This window comes from Oncorhynchus gorbuscha, unplaced genomic scaffold (assembly GCF_021184085.1).
Source record: "Oncorhynchus gorbuscha isolate QuinsamMale2020 ecotype Even-year unplaced genomic scaffold, OgorEven_v1.0 Un_scaffold_1583, whole genome shotgun sequence".
In the NCBI taxonomy this organism is placed as follows: domain Eukaryota; kingdom Metazoa; phylum Chordata; class Actinopteri; order Salmoniformes; family Salmonidae; genus Oncorhynchus; species Oncorhynchus gorbuscha.
The window spans coordinates 61,132-76,572 of NW_025746318.1; positions in this window are offsets into that span (position 1 = coordinate 61,132).

A 15,441-nucleotide genomic window follows, 5' to 3' on the forward strand; every position below is an offset into this window, starting at 1 on the left:
ACATTAAGAACTACAACTCTAAAACCTTACATCAGACAACAGGAAGGGGTAGCTACATTAAGAACTACAACTCTATAGGTCCTTACATCAGACAACAGGAAGGGGTAGCTACTTTAAGAACTACAACTCTATAAAATGGTCCTTACATCAGACAACAGGAAGGGGTAGCTACATTAAGAACTACAACTCTATAGGTCCTTACATCAGACAACAGGAAGGGGTAGCTACATTAAGAACTACAACTCTATAGGTCCTTACATCAGACAACAGGAAGGGGTAGCTACATTAAGAACTACAACTCTATAGGTCCTTACATCAGACAACAGGAAGGGGTAGCTACTTTAAGAACTACAACTCTATAGGTCCTTACATCAGACAACAGGAAGGGGTAGCTACATTAAGAACTACAACTCTATAGGCCGAGGAGACAGCGTGTAGCGTTGGCTACACGGCTAGAAATGATTCAACTCTGATAAAGCATTTCCACAGAAGGAACACCTGTTAGACAAGGTCTCTTCAGTCTGCAGCTGGAAATGTGCGTAACCGAGGACGAAGAATACCGCAGACAACATCTATTCTCTGTGACAACAGGAAGGGGTAGCTACATTAAGAACTACAACTCTATAGGTCCTTACATCAGACAACAGGAAGGGGTAGCTACATTAAGAACTACAACTCTATAGGTCCTTACATCAGACAACAGGAAGGGGTAGCTACATTAAGAACTACAACTCTATAGGCCCTTACATCAGACAACAGGAAGGGGTAGCTACATTAAGAACTACAACTCTATAGGCCTTACATCAGACAACAGGAAGGGGTAGCTACATTAAGAACTACAACTCTATAGGTCCTTACATCAGACAACATCTATTCTCTGGACAACATGGACGTCTGCCATATCCATTAGGAACGCAACCAGAGACTTTCCTGTCAGACAGGGTTGGAGGGAAAACCTCAGGAGGGTCTCTCTCCAGCAGAAGGACCGGCCGACCACAGGGTTGGAGGGCAAACCTATAGGAGGGTCTCTCTCCAGCAGATTGACCGGACTACAGGGTTGGAGGGAAAACCTACAGGAGGGTCTCTCTCCAGCAGACGGTCCGGCCGACTACAGGGTTGGAGGGAAAACCTACAGGAGGGTCTCTCTCCAGCAGACGGTCCGGCCGACTACAGGGTTGGAGGGAAAACCTACAGGAGGGTCTCTCCAGCAGACGGTCCGGCCGACTACAGGGTTGGAGGGAAAACCTACAGGAGGGTCTCTCTCCAGCAGACGGTCCGGCCGACTACAGGGTTGGAGGGAAAACCTACAGGAGGGTCTCTCTCCAGCAGACGGTCCGGCCGACTACAGGGTTGGAGGGAAAACCTACTGGAGGGTCTCTCTCCAGCAGATTGACCGGCCGACCACAGGGTTGGAGGGAAAACCTACAGGAGGGTCTCTCCAGCAGATTGACCGGCCGACCACAGGGTTGGAGGGAAAACCTACAGGAGGGTCTCTCTCCAGCAGACGGTCCGGCCGACTACAGGGTTGGAGGGCAAACCTACAGGAGGGTCTCTCTCCAGCAGACGGTCCGGCCGACTACAGGGTTGGAGGGCAAACCTACAGGAGGGTCTCTCTCCAGCAGACGGTCCGGCCGACTACAGGGTTGGAGGGAAAACCTACAGGAGGGTCTCTCTCCAGCAGATTGACCGGCCGACTACAGGGTTGGAGGGCAAACCTACAGGAGGGTCTCTCTCCAGCAGACTAACCGGCCGACTACAGGGTTGGAGGGAAAACCTACTGGAGGGTCTCTCTCCAGCATATGGACCGGCCGACCACAGAGAGAGACAACAAGACATACACTCGGAAATATATGTTAATTACAATTTATTTTCAAATGAGCGGGTGTTGATATTGAAAGTACTAGCGACTTCTATGAGTGTATTTATCAGCTATGAGGCTCCCGCTCTTGAGTGGTCCCCACCCCTTTCCTTTGTCTACCAAGCCGTCAAATAGGGACTTTTCCTTGTGTCATGCTTAGTACCCAATGTATAACTAAATTGTGCGTGTGTTGATGTAATTCTGTGATTGATTAAGTTAGTTAGTAAATAAATAATTAAGCCAATTTGTATATCGCTGATTCATGATTCTATGCTAGGGTTCGTGCAGTTCAGTAATGAGACAGATGAGGTAAAATTCATTAATAAGACATGAAAATATCTGACGAGTTATATTCGGGAAATTGAAATTCCATAAACAACATGTTCCCGTGGTGCCCCGACTTCCTCGTTAAATTATTAGTTTAATCACATAATTAAATTACACAGAGAACAACATGTTCCCGTGGTGCCCCGACTTCCTCGTTAAATTATTAGTTTAATCACATAATTAAATTACACAGAGAACAACATGTTCCCGTGGTGCCCCAGCAGACTTCCTCGTTAAATTATTAGTTTAATCACGTAATTAAATTACACAGAGAACAACATGTTCCCGTGGTGCCCCGACTTCCTCGTTAAATTATTAGTTTAATCACGTAATTAAATTACACAGAGAACAACATGTTCCCGTGGTGCCCGACTTCCTCGTTAAATTATTAGTTTAATCACGTAATTAAATTACACAGATAACATGTTCCCGTGGTGCCCCGACTTCCTCGTTAAATTATTACACAGAGAACAACATGTTCCCGTGGTGCCCCGACATCCTCGTTAAATTATTACACAGAGAACAACATGTTCCCGTGGTGCCCCGACTTCTCGTTAAATTATTAGTTTAATATTACACAGAGAATTGATTTGATCATATTCAGTCTTCACATTTAATGATTGTCTCTAGATACCGTCGTGTCGTTGACTATCTTTACAACGGCGGCAGAAGCCATCGTCTATGTGTTGTCTCCATGTTACAGTCTATTCTATAACGCAGCAGAGCCTACAGGAGGGTCTCTCTCCAGGAACAGGGTTGGAGTATAACTATAACAATACATGAATTGTCTTAAAATAATTTATTTACTAACTAAGTAATTCACAGAAATGCATAACACATACAAAATAGATATGGTTACAAAGGAATGATAGGAGAATGTGCCCTAGTTGGCTAAACCGGCATGGCGGCTTGGTGGACAAAAAGGGAAGTGGGGGTCGACTGAGATGAGACAACACACAGTTGATCATTATAACAATTGAAATGCTAATCCTTTGCACATGAACTCTCACTCATTCGGGAACAATTGCAATCAATGTATATATTTACACTCAGTGTGTCGTCGTGATCTCTGTTGGAGAGTTTGTTTCTGTTGGAGAGTTTGTCCTCTTTGCTGTGGTTAGAGTGTTGGAGAGTTTGTCTCTCTCTCTCTTTGCTGTGGTTAGAGTGGATTGTTCAGAGTAACATTCATTCATGTCGTTATAGAATAGATGTTTTGGCGGTTGTCGGTCTTCGCGTTCAATGATACTAATTACTAGTCTGCAGCTAGGATTTTCGTTATCAAAGATTTGTTCTTATTCTGTCGGTATCAATAGTCTTAGAGTTTCAGCAACCATTACAACCTTAGCTTATACTCTGGTTTTATGGTCTGGTCTCAACCCTTGGCCCTCTCGTAATTGAGGTAAGCTGGTCTGGTCTCAACCCTTGGCCCTCTCGTAATTGAGGTAAGCTCGGACTGGTCTCAACCCTTAGCCCTCTCGTAATTGAGGTAAGCTCGGTCTGAAGTGGGAAAACAAAAGGTGTTTTTTTTATTCGGAACATAGAAAAGGGGTGTCCCATAACGCCGGGTCCTGCCTGTGCTCAGGGGGCTGTCCCATGACGCCGGGTCCTGCCTGTGCTCAGGGGGCGGTCCCATGACGCCGGGTCCTGCCTGTGCTCAGGGGGCGGTCCCATGACGCCGGTCCTCTGATTTAGTTAAACTCCAAAGGGAATTGGAGTTTCCTTCATTAAACCGTCTAAAATCACATACTACATAATTTCATAATTTTTTTACATAATAATTACATAATTTCACAAATAGTTTAATCTTTACTCATTCATTTCATACAACAAGTAGATGTAAGCCTCATAACTGAGACTCTTGTATAAACAGGGTTATGGTAATGTGACTATTGTCACCCATGAGTTTCACAAAATTGTACCAAACGGACCAGTTCGTAGCTCGTTACTTCACCGATCTTTTATACCTTCTCCAAAACATGAATATCGTTCGGACCTTCAGTTCTGTGAGGTGGAAGAAATTCCGTTCTCTCTATGAAAACTCACTCTCTCTCTCTATACTGTGGCCATGAGGAGATAATCTCCTCCAGGAATTTACGACCTATCGGACCACAGCATCCTGGGTGTAGGAGACCGAGAGAGATGGTGCAGGGGGATGGTGCTCGCTGTGTCCAAAGAGGGCAACGTCATGACACCGGTGACCCCGCACATTGACTCTGTACCGGTACCGCCTGCATATAGTCTCATTACTAACCGGTGCCCCCTGCATATAGTCTCATTACTAACCGGTGACCCCGCACATTGACTCTGAACCGGTACCCCCTGCATATAGTCTCATTACTAACCGGTACCCCCTGCATATAGTCTCATTACTAACCGGTACCCCCTGCATATAGTCTCATTACTAACCGGTGACCCCGCACATTGACTCTGTACCGGTACCGCCTGCATATAGCCTCATTACTAACCGGTGCCCCCTGCATATAGTCTCATTACTAACCGGTACCCCCTGCATATAGTCTCATTACTAACCGGTACCCCCTGCATATAGTCTCATTACTAACCGGTACCCCCTGCATATAGTCTCATTACTAACCGGTACCCCCTGCATATAGTCTCATTACTAACCGTTAGTACCCCCTTCATATAGTCTCATTGTGACTAATCAAACCCCCTGCATATAGTCTCATTACTAACCATTACCCCCTGCATATAGTCTCATTACTAACCGGTACCCCCTGCATATAGTCTCATTTAACCGGTACCCCTGCATATAGTCTCATTACTAACCGGTACCCCCTGCATATAGTCTCATTACTAACCGGTACCCCCTGCATATAGTCTCATTACTAACCGGTACCCCTGCATATAGTCTCATTACTAACCAGAACCCCCTGCATATAGTCTCATTACTAACCGGTACCCCCTGCATATAGTCTCATTACTAACCGGTACCCCCTGCATATAGTCTCATTACTGAACCGGTTGACCCCCTGCATATAGTCTCATTACTAACTGGTACCCCTGCATATAGTCTCATTACTAACCGGTACCCCCTGCATATAGTCTCATTACTAACAGGTACCCCCTGCATATAGTCTCATTACTAACCGGTACCCCTGCATATAGTCTCATTACTAACTGGTACCCCTGCATATAGTCTCATTACTAACCGGTACCCCTGCATATAGTCTCATTACTAACTGGTACCCCTGCATATAGTCTCATTACTAACCGGTACCCCCTGCATATAGTCTCATTACTAACCGGTGCCCCCTGCATATAGTCTCATTACTAACCGACAGTACCCCCTGCATATAGTCTCATTACTTACCCCCTGCATATAGTCTCATTACTAACCGGTACCCCCAGAGATGCATATAGTCTCATTACTAACCGGTACCCCCTGCATATAGTCTCATTACTAACTGGTACCCCCTGCATATAGTCTCATTAACTGGTACCCCCTGCATATAGTCTCATTACTAACCGGTACCCCCTGCATATAGTCTCGCTATGATTATTATTACTGCTGCTCTTTAATTATTTGTTAGTTCTTATTCATTTTTTTTTCTACTGTATTGTGACTAATCAAATTTGATTTGATTTCAATCTTTTCTTGCCCATTTACCCTCTGAATGGCAAAGAATCAATATTTAACCCGTCTCCTCCCCTTCATCTACACTAATTTAAGTGAATTTAACAGGTGACATCAATAAGGGATCCTGGATTCACCTGGTCAGTCTGTCATGGGAAGAATGAATGTGGTGTTGGAATGTGCTAAACATTGAGATAGGAAATGTATGATAGGAAATGACAGAGACTGGGTGTTCTGTTTAGAATGGTTCTCTGAAGAAAGACAGAAGGCTTTGGAATGTGTTTGATGGAGGTGAGGACAGCGATGTGTTGATACAGGGGAGACAGATGGACATCTGGGTATTAGGTGAAGGAGGGGTTGAGGACAGAGATGTGTTGATTCAGGGGAGACATATGGGTATTAGGTGAAGGAGGGGTTGAGGTCAGGAGGTGAGGACAGCGATGTGTTGATACAGGGGAGACAGATGGACATCTGGGTATTAGGTGAAGGAGGGGTTGAGGACAGAGATGTGTTGATTCAGGGGAGACAGATGGACATCTGGGTATTAGGTGAAGGAGGGGTTGAGGTCAGAGGTCAGGAGGTGAGGACAGAGATGTGTTGATACAGGGGAGACAGATGGACATCTGGGTATTAGGTGAAGGAGGGGTTGAGGTCAGGAGGTGAGGACAGAGATGTGTTGATACAGGGGAGACAGATGGACATCTGTGGATTAGGTGAAGGAGGGGTTGAGGTCAGGAGGTGAGGACAGAGATGTGTTGATACAGGGGAGACAGATGGACATCTGGGTATTAGGTGAAGGAGGGGTTGAGGTCAGGAGGTGAGGACAGAGATGTGTTGATACAGGGGAGACAGATGGACATCTGGGTATTAGGTGAAGGAGGGGTTGAGGACAGAGATGTGTTGATAAGGGGATGGACATCTGGGTATTAGGTGAAGGAGGGGTTGAGGTCAGGAGGTGAGGACAGCGATGTGTTGATACAGGGGAGACAGATGGACATCTGGGTATTAGGTGAAGGAGGGGTTGAGGACAGAGATGTGTTGATTCAGGGGAGACAGATGGACATCTGGGTATTAGGTGAAGGAGGGGTTGAGGTCAGAGGTCAGGAGGTGAGGACAGAGATGTGTTGATACAGGGGAGACAGATGGACATCTGGGTATTAGGTGAAGGAGGGGTTGAGGTCAGGAGGTGAGGACAGAGATGTGTTGATACAGGGAGACAGATGGACATCTGTAATATTAGGTGAAGGAGGGGTTGAGGTCAGGAGGTGAGGACAGAGATGTGTTGATACAGGGAGACAGATGGACATCTGGGTATTAGGTGAAGGAGGGGTTGAGGTCAGGAGGTGAGGACAGAGATGTGTTGATATAGGGGAGACAGATGGACATCTGGGTATTAGGTGAAGGAGGGGTTGAGGTCAGAGGTCAGGAGGTGAGGACAGAGATGTGTTGATACAGGGGAGACAGATGGACATCTGGGTATTAGGTGAAGGAGGGGTTGAGGTCAGGAGGTGAGGACAGAGATGTGTTGATACAGGGGAGACAGATGGACATCTGGGTATTAGGTGAAGGAGGGGTTGAGGTCAGGAGGTGAGGACAGAGATGTGTTGATACAGGGGAGACAGATGGACATCGGTATTAGGTGAAGGAGGGGTTGAGGTCAGAGATGTGTTGATTCAGGGGAGACATATGGACATCTGGGTATTAGGTGAAGGAGGGGTTGAGGTCAGGAGGTGAGGACAGCGATGTGTTGATACAGGGGAGACAGATGGACATCTGGGTATTAGGTGAAGGAGGGGTTGAGGACAGAGATGTGTTGATTCAGGGGAGACATATGGGTATTAGGTGAAGGAGGGGTTGAGGTCAGGAGGTGAGGACAGAGATGTGTTGATACAGGGGAGACAGATGGACATCTGGGTATTAGGTGAAGGAGGGGTTGAGGTCAGGAGGTGAGGACAGAGATGTGTTGATACAGGGGAGACATATGGACATCTGGGTATTAGGTGAAGGAGGGGTTGAGGTCAGGAGGTGAGGACAGAGATGTGTTGATACAGGGGAGACAGATGGACATCTGGGTATTAGGTGAAGGAGGGGTTGAGGTCAGGAGGTGAGGACAGAGATGTGTTGATATAGGGGAGACAGATGGACATCTGGGTATTAGGTGAAGGAGGGGTTGAGGTCAGGAGGTGAGGACAGAGATGTGTTGATAAAGGGGAGACAGATGGACATCTGGGTATTAGGTGAAGGAGGGAGGTCAGAGGTCAGGAGGTGAGGACAGAGATGTGTTGATACAGGGGAGACAGATGGACATCTGGGTATTAGGTGAAGGAGGGGTTGAGGTCAGGAATGGTCTCACAGAGATGTGTTGATACAGGGGAGACAGATGGACATCTGGGTATTAGGTGAAGGAGGGGTTGAGGACAGAGATGTGTTGATTCAGGGTCTCAGACATATGGACATCTGGGTCCCATTAGGTGAAGGAGGGGTTGAGGTCAGGAGGTGAGGACAGAGATGTGTTGATACAGGGGAGACAGATGGACATCTGGGTATTAGGTGAAGGAGGGGTTGAGGTCAGGAGGTGAGGACAGAGATGTGTTGATACAGGGAGACAGATGGACATCTGGGTCATAGGTGAAGGAGGGGTTGAGGTCAGAGGTCAGGAGGTGAGGACAGAGATGTGTTGATACAGGGTCTCAGACAGATGGACATCTGGGTATTAGGTGAAGGAGGGGTTGAGGTCAGGAGGTGAGGACAGAGATGTGTTGATATAGGGAGACAGATGGACATCTGGGTATTAGGTGAAGGAGGGGTTGAGGTCAGGAGGTGAGGACAGAGATGTGTTGATACAGGGAGACAGATGGACATCTGGGTATTAGGTGAAGGAGGGGTTGAGGTCAGGAGGTGAGGACAGTGATGTGTTGATACAGGGGAGACATCTGGGTATTAGATGAGAGGTTGAGGTCAGGACAGATTCTCTGAAGAGAGTAATTTAATGTTTGGTATCCTGTTACCCTCTTTATTAGCTTCCTGTGGAGCCATGAGACGTAGGGATTGGAGAGAAAGGGGAGTGTCTTAAGGAGGATGTATATAAACTGTGAAGTTTGAAATCTTTAGCTGTCTGATTTTCTGCTGTACAGAACCTTTGGGAAATGATTAAACTGGGTTAAAACTTCTCTAGAGTCTGTGAGTTATTTACTCTGAAAAATAAGAACCTAACAGTGGTATGATAGAAGTCTATAATGTAAAGTCCCACTAATGGTCTCAACAACATAGACATGTCCTGTCCCACTAATGGTCTCAACAACATAGTCATGTCCTGTCCCACTAATGGTCTCAACAACATAGTCATGTCCTGTCCCACTAATGGTCTCAACAACATAGTCATGTCCTGTCCCACTAATGGTCTCAACAACATAGTCATGTCCTGTCCCACTAATGGTCTCAACAACATAGTCATGTCCTGTCCCACTAATGGTCTCAACAACATAGTCATGTCCTGTCCCACTAATGGTCTCAACAACATAGTCATGTCCTGTCCCACTAATGGTCTCAACAACATAGTCATGTCCTGTCCCACTAATGGTCTCAACAACATAGTCATGTCCTGTCCCACTAATGGTCTCAACAACATAGTCATGTCCTGTCCCACTAATGGTCTCAACAACATAGTCATGTCCTGTCCCACTAATGGTCTCAACAACATAGTCATGTCCTGTCCCACTAATGGTCTCAACAACATAGTCATGTCCTGTCCCACTAATGGTCTCAACAACATAGTCATGTCCTGTCCCACTAATGGTCTCAACAACATAGTCATGTCCTGTCCCACTAATGGTCTCAACAACATAGTCATGTCCTGTCCCACTAATGGACTCTCAACAACATAGTCATGTCCTGTCCCACTAATGGTCTCAACAACATAGTCATGTCCTGTCCCACTAATGGACTCTCAACAACATAGTCATGTCCTGTCCCACTAATGGTCTCAACAACATAGTCATGTCCCACTAATGGTCTCAACAACATAGTCATGTCCTGTCCCACTAATGGTCTCAACAACATAGTCATGTCCTGTCCCACTAATGGTCTCAACAACATAGTCATGTCCTGTCCCACTAATGGTCTCAACAACATAGTCATGTCCTGTCCCACTAATGGTCTCAACAACATAGTCATGTCCTGTCCCACTAATGGTCTCAACAACATAGTCATGTCCTGTCCCACTAATGGTCTCAACAACATAGTCATGTCCTGTCCCACTAATGGTCTCAACAACATAGTCATGTCCTGTCCCACTAATGGTCTCAACAACATAGTCATGTCCTGTCCCACTAATGGTCTCAACAACATAGTCATGTCCTGTCCCACTAATGGGCTCTCAACAACATAGTCATGTCCTGTCCCACTAATGGTCTCAACAACATAGTCATGTCCTGTCCCACTAATGGTCTCAACAACATAGTCATGTCCTGTCCCACTAATGGTCTCAACAACATAGTCATGTCCTGTCCCACTAATGGTCTCAACAACATAGTCATGTCCTGTCCCACTAATGGACTCTCAACAACATAGTCATGTCCTGTCCCACTAATGGTCTCAACAACATAGTCATGTCCTGTCCCACTAATGGTCTCAACAACATAGTCATGTCCTGTCCCACTAATGCGCTCTCAACAACATAGGTCAGACATGTCCTGCAGCAGGTGATCACTCACTACAGTGATCAGACAGTTTAGCTTCATAGAGGAATGTATAATTGTAGTAATTTTTACAGGTCCCAACACAGTACAGTCTAAAGTGCTTTCTAGCTAATGTTCTGTTAGCATAACAGGTCCCAACACAGTACAGTCTAAAGTGCTTTCTAGCTAATGTTCTGTTAGCATAACAGGTCCCAACACAGTACAGTCTAAAGTGCTTTCTAGCTAATGTTCTGTTAGCATAACAGGTCCCAACACAGTACAGTCTAAAGTGCTTTCTAGCTAATGTTCTGTTAGCATAACAGGTCCCAACACAGTACAGTCTAAAGTGCTTTCTAGCTAATGTTCTGTTAGCATAACAGGTCCCAACACAGTACAGTCTAAAGTGCTTTCTAGCTAATGTTCTATTAGCATAACAGGTCCCAACACAGTACAGTCTAAAGTGCTTTCTAGCTAATGTTCTGTTAGGTCAACACGAGGTTCTGCTAGCTAATGTTCTTAAACATTATCCTGACACTAGCTAATGTTCTGTTAGCATTACTACAATTATACATTCCTCTATGAACGTTACAACATCAGACAGCTGACGCTAGCTAGCTAACGTTACAACGTCAGACAGCTGACGCTAGCTAGCTAATGTAACAGTATACTTTTAAACCGTCCCCTCGCCCATACCCGGGCGCGAACCAGGGACCTTCTGCACACATCAACAACATTCACCCTCGAAGCATCGTTACCCATCGCTCCACAAAAGCCGCGGCCCTTGCAGAGCAAGGGGAAACACTACTTCAAGGTCTCAGAGCAAGTGACGTAACCGATTGAAACGCTATTTGCAACACCGTCATGTCCTGTCCCACTACCGCTAACTAAGCTAGCCGTTTCACATCCGTTACACTAACGTTACATCAGACAGCTGACGCTAGCCTGTCCCAGCTAACGTTACAACGTCAGACAGCTGACGCTAACATGTTACAACGTCAGACAGCTGACGCTAGCTAGCTAACGTTACAACGTCAGACAGCTGACGCTAGCTAGCTAACGTTACGTCAGACAGCTGACAGCAGCTGTCGTCCACTAACGTTACAACGTCAGACAGCTGACGCTTCCAGCTAGCTAACGTTAACAACGTCAGACAGCTGACGCTAGCTAGCTAACGTTACAACGTCAGACAGCTGACGCTAGCTAGCTGACGTTCCAACAGACAGCTGACGCTCCATCAGACAGCTGACGCTAGCTAGCTAACGTTACAACGTCAGACAGCTGACGCTAGCTAGCTGACGTTCCAACAGACAGCTGACGTTCCAACAGACAGCTGACGTTCCAACAGACAGCTGACGTTCCAACAGACAGCTAACGTTCCATCAGACAGCTGACGTTCCAACAGACAGCTAACGTTCCAACAGACAGCTAACGTTCCAGCAGACAGCTGACGCTAGCTAGCTGACGTTCCAACAGACAGCTAACGTTCCAGCAGACAGCTGACATTACAACAGACAGCTGACGTTCCATCAGACAGCTGACGTTCCATCAGACAGCTGACGTTCCAACAGACAGCTGACGTTCCAACAGACAGCTGACGTTCCATCAGACAGCTGACGCTAGCTAGCTGACGTTCCATCAGACAGCTGACGCTAGCTAGCTGACGTTCCATCAGACAGCTGACGTTCCATCAGACAGCTGGCGTTCCATCAGACAGCTGGCGTTCCATCAGACAGCTGGCGTTCCATCAGACAGCTGGCGTTCCATCAGACAGCTGGCGTTCCATCAGACAGCTGACGTTCCAACAGACAGCTGGCGTTCCAACAGACAGCTGACGTTCCAACAGACAGCTGACGTTCCAACAGACAGCTGACGCTAGCTAGCTGACGTTCCAACAGACAGCTAACGTTCCAACAGACAGCTGACGTTACATCAGACAGCTGACGCTAGCTAGCTGACGTTCCAACAGACAGCTGACGTTCCAACAGACAGCTGACGCTAGCTAGCTGACGTTCCAGCAGACAGCTGACGTTCCAACAGACAGCTGACGTTACATCAGACAGCTGACGCTAGCTAGCTAACGTTCCAACAGACAGCTGACGCTAGCTAGCTGACGTTCCAACAGACAGCTGACGTTCCAACAGACAGCTGACGCTAGCTAGCTGACGTTCCAACAGACAGCTAATGTTCCAACAGACAGCTGACGTTCCATTAGACAGCTGACGTTCCATTAGACAGCTGACGTTCCAACAGACAGCTGACGTTCCAACAGACAGCTGACGTTCCAGCAGACAGCTGACGCTCCAACAGACAGCTGACGCTCCAACAGACAGCTGACGCTAGCTAGCTGACGTTCCAACAGACAGCTAACGTTCCAACAGACAGCTGACGTTACATCAGACAGCTAACGTTCCAGCAGACAGCTGACGTTACAACAGACAGCTGACGTTCCAGCAGACAGCTGACGTTACAACAGACAGCTAACGTTCCAGCAGACAGCTGACGTTCCAACAGACAGCTGACGTTCCAGCAGACAGCTGACGTTCCAGCAGACAGCTGACGTTCCAACAGACAGCTGACGTTCCATCAGACAGCTGACGTTACATCAGACAGCTGACGCTAGACAGCTGACATTAGTAACCTAACCAACACAGCTATAGTATTAACTGGTATCAGACACTCCTTGCCATTCCTCGAGTTATAACACAGTTGCTTACTGGACCCTGGCAATTTGTGTGAAACGTTAACTAATGTTCTCTCTCTACAGTATTGGGTTTCATTTTCAGGTTGACAGAATGAGGTGAAAAATGACAGCTAACTTGTTAAACAGGTGGATTCAGGGATCAGGTGTAGCTGGGCTTAAGATGGATGCCTCTAGCTAACGTGAAAGAAACACCCGTTCCATCAGACAGCTCCTCTCTGCTGCTGACACATCGTAGAACACATGTCCACAGGCAGGAAGTGTACAATGTAATAAGCTGTGGCCCAAAGACATTGCTTTAGTGTTGAACTAACGTAACACTGCTAGTGTTGTATCAGTGTAGCCTTGTGCACTTGATCCATGTCTACTATAGTGGCCACTATAACAGGGCAGAAATATAATGACTGTTTCATTCAATTTATACTTTAACATGTTTTTCTCCCCCAAGTGCAATATTTAGATGTGTGGTCACAACGTTCTAATAAAGCTGTCATCAGACAGCTGCGTTCCATCATAAAGCTGTCATGGTAACAAGCTTCTATTATAAAGGCAGTCATGGTAACAAGCGTTCTATTATAAAGGCTGTCATGGTCATCAGACAGTTCTATTATAAAGGCTGTCATGGTAACAAGCGTTCTATTATAAAGGCTGTCGTGGTACCAAGCGTTCTATTATAAAGGCTGTCGTGGTCACAACAGCGTTCTCCATCAGTTATAAAGGCTGTCGTTAACAAGCGTTCTAGTATAAAGGCTGTCCATCAGACAGCTGGGTCTATTATAAAGGCTGTCGTGGTCCATCAGACAGCTGTTCTCCATTATAAAGGCTGTCGACAGTAACAAGCGTTCTATTATAAAGGCTGTCGTTCCATAACAAGCGTTCTATTATAAAGGCTGCGTGGTAACAAGCGTTCTATTATAAAGGCTGTCGTGGTAACAGCTGCGTTCCATCATAAAGGCTGTCGCTGGTAACAAACGTTCTAATAAAGGCTGTCGTGGTCAGACAGCGTTCTATTATAAAGGCTGAGTGGTAACAAACACGTTCTATTATAAATCAGGCTGTCGTGGTAACAAACACGTTCTATCATAAAGGCTGTCGTGGTAACAGCGTGTATTATAAAGGCTGTAACGTGGTAACAAGCGTTCTATTATAAAGGCTGTCGTGGTAACAAGCATTCTATTATAAAGGCTGTCGTGGTAAACACAGCGTTCTATTATAAAGGCTGTCGTGTGTGGTAACAAGCGTTCTATTATAAAGGCTGTCGTGGTAACAAGCGTTCTGTTATAAAGGCTGTCAGTGGTAACAAGCGTTCTATTGTAAACTGGCTGTCGTGGTAACAAGCCATTCTATTATAAAGGCTGTATAATGGTAACATTCAATTATTGTAAAGGCATGTCGTGGTAACAATCGTTCTATTATAAAGGCTGTGTGGTAACAAGCGTTCTGTTATAAAGGCTGTCATGGTAACAAGCGTTCTAGTATAAAGGCTGTCGTGGTCACAAGCGGGTCTATTATAAAGGCTGTCATGGTAACAAGCGTTCTATTATAAAGGCTGTCGTGGTAACAAGCGTTCTATTATAAAGGCTGTCATGGTAACAAGCGTTCTATTATAAAGGCTGTCATGGTAACAAGCGTTCTATTATAAAGGCTGTCATGGTAACAAGCGTTCTATTATAAAGGCTGTCATGGTAACAAGCGTTCTATTATAAAGGCTGTCACGGTAACAAGCGTTCTATTATAAAGGCTGTCGTGGTAACAAGCGTTCTATTATAAAGGCTGTCGTGGTAACAAGCGTTCTATTATAAAGGCTGTCGTGGTAACAAGCGTTCTATTATAAAGGCTGTCGTGGTAACAAGCGTTCTATTATAAAGGCTGTCATGGTAACAAGCGTTCTATTATAAAGGCTGTCGTGGTCACAAGCGTTCTATTATAAAGGCTGTCGTGGTAACAAGCGTTCTATTATAAAGGCTGTCGTGGTAACAAGCGTTCTATTATAAAGGCTGTCGTGGTAACAAGCGTTCTGTTATAAAGGCTGTCATGGTAACAAGCGTTCTAGTATAAAGGCTGTCGTGGTCACAAGCGTGTCTATTATAAAGGCTGTCATGGTAACAAGCGTTCTATTATAAAGGCTGTCGTGGTAACAAGCGTTCTATTATAAAGGCTGTCGTGGTAACAAGCGTTCTATTATAAAGGCTGTCGTGGTAACAAGCGTTCTATTATAAAGGCTGTCATGGTAACAAGCGTTCTATTATAAAGGCTGTCATGGTAATAAGCGTTCTATTATAAAGGC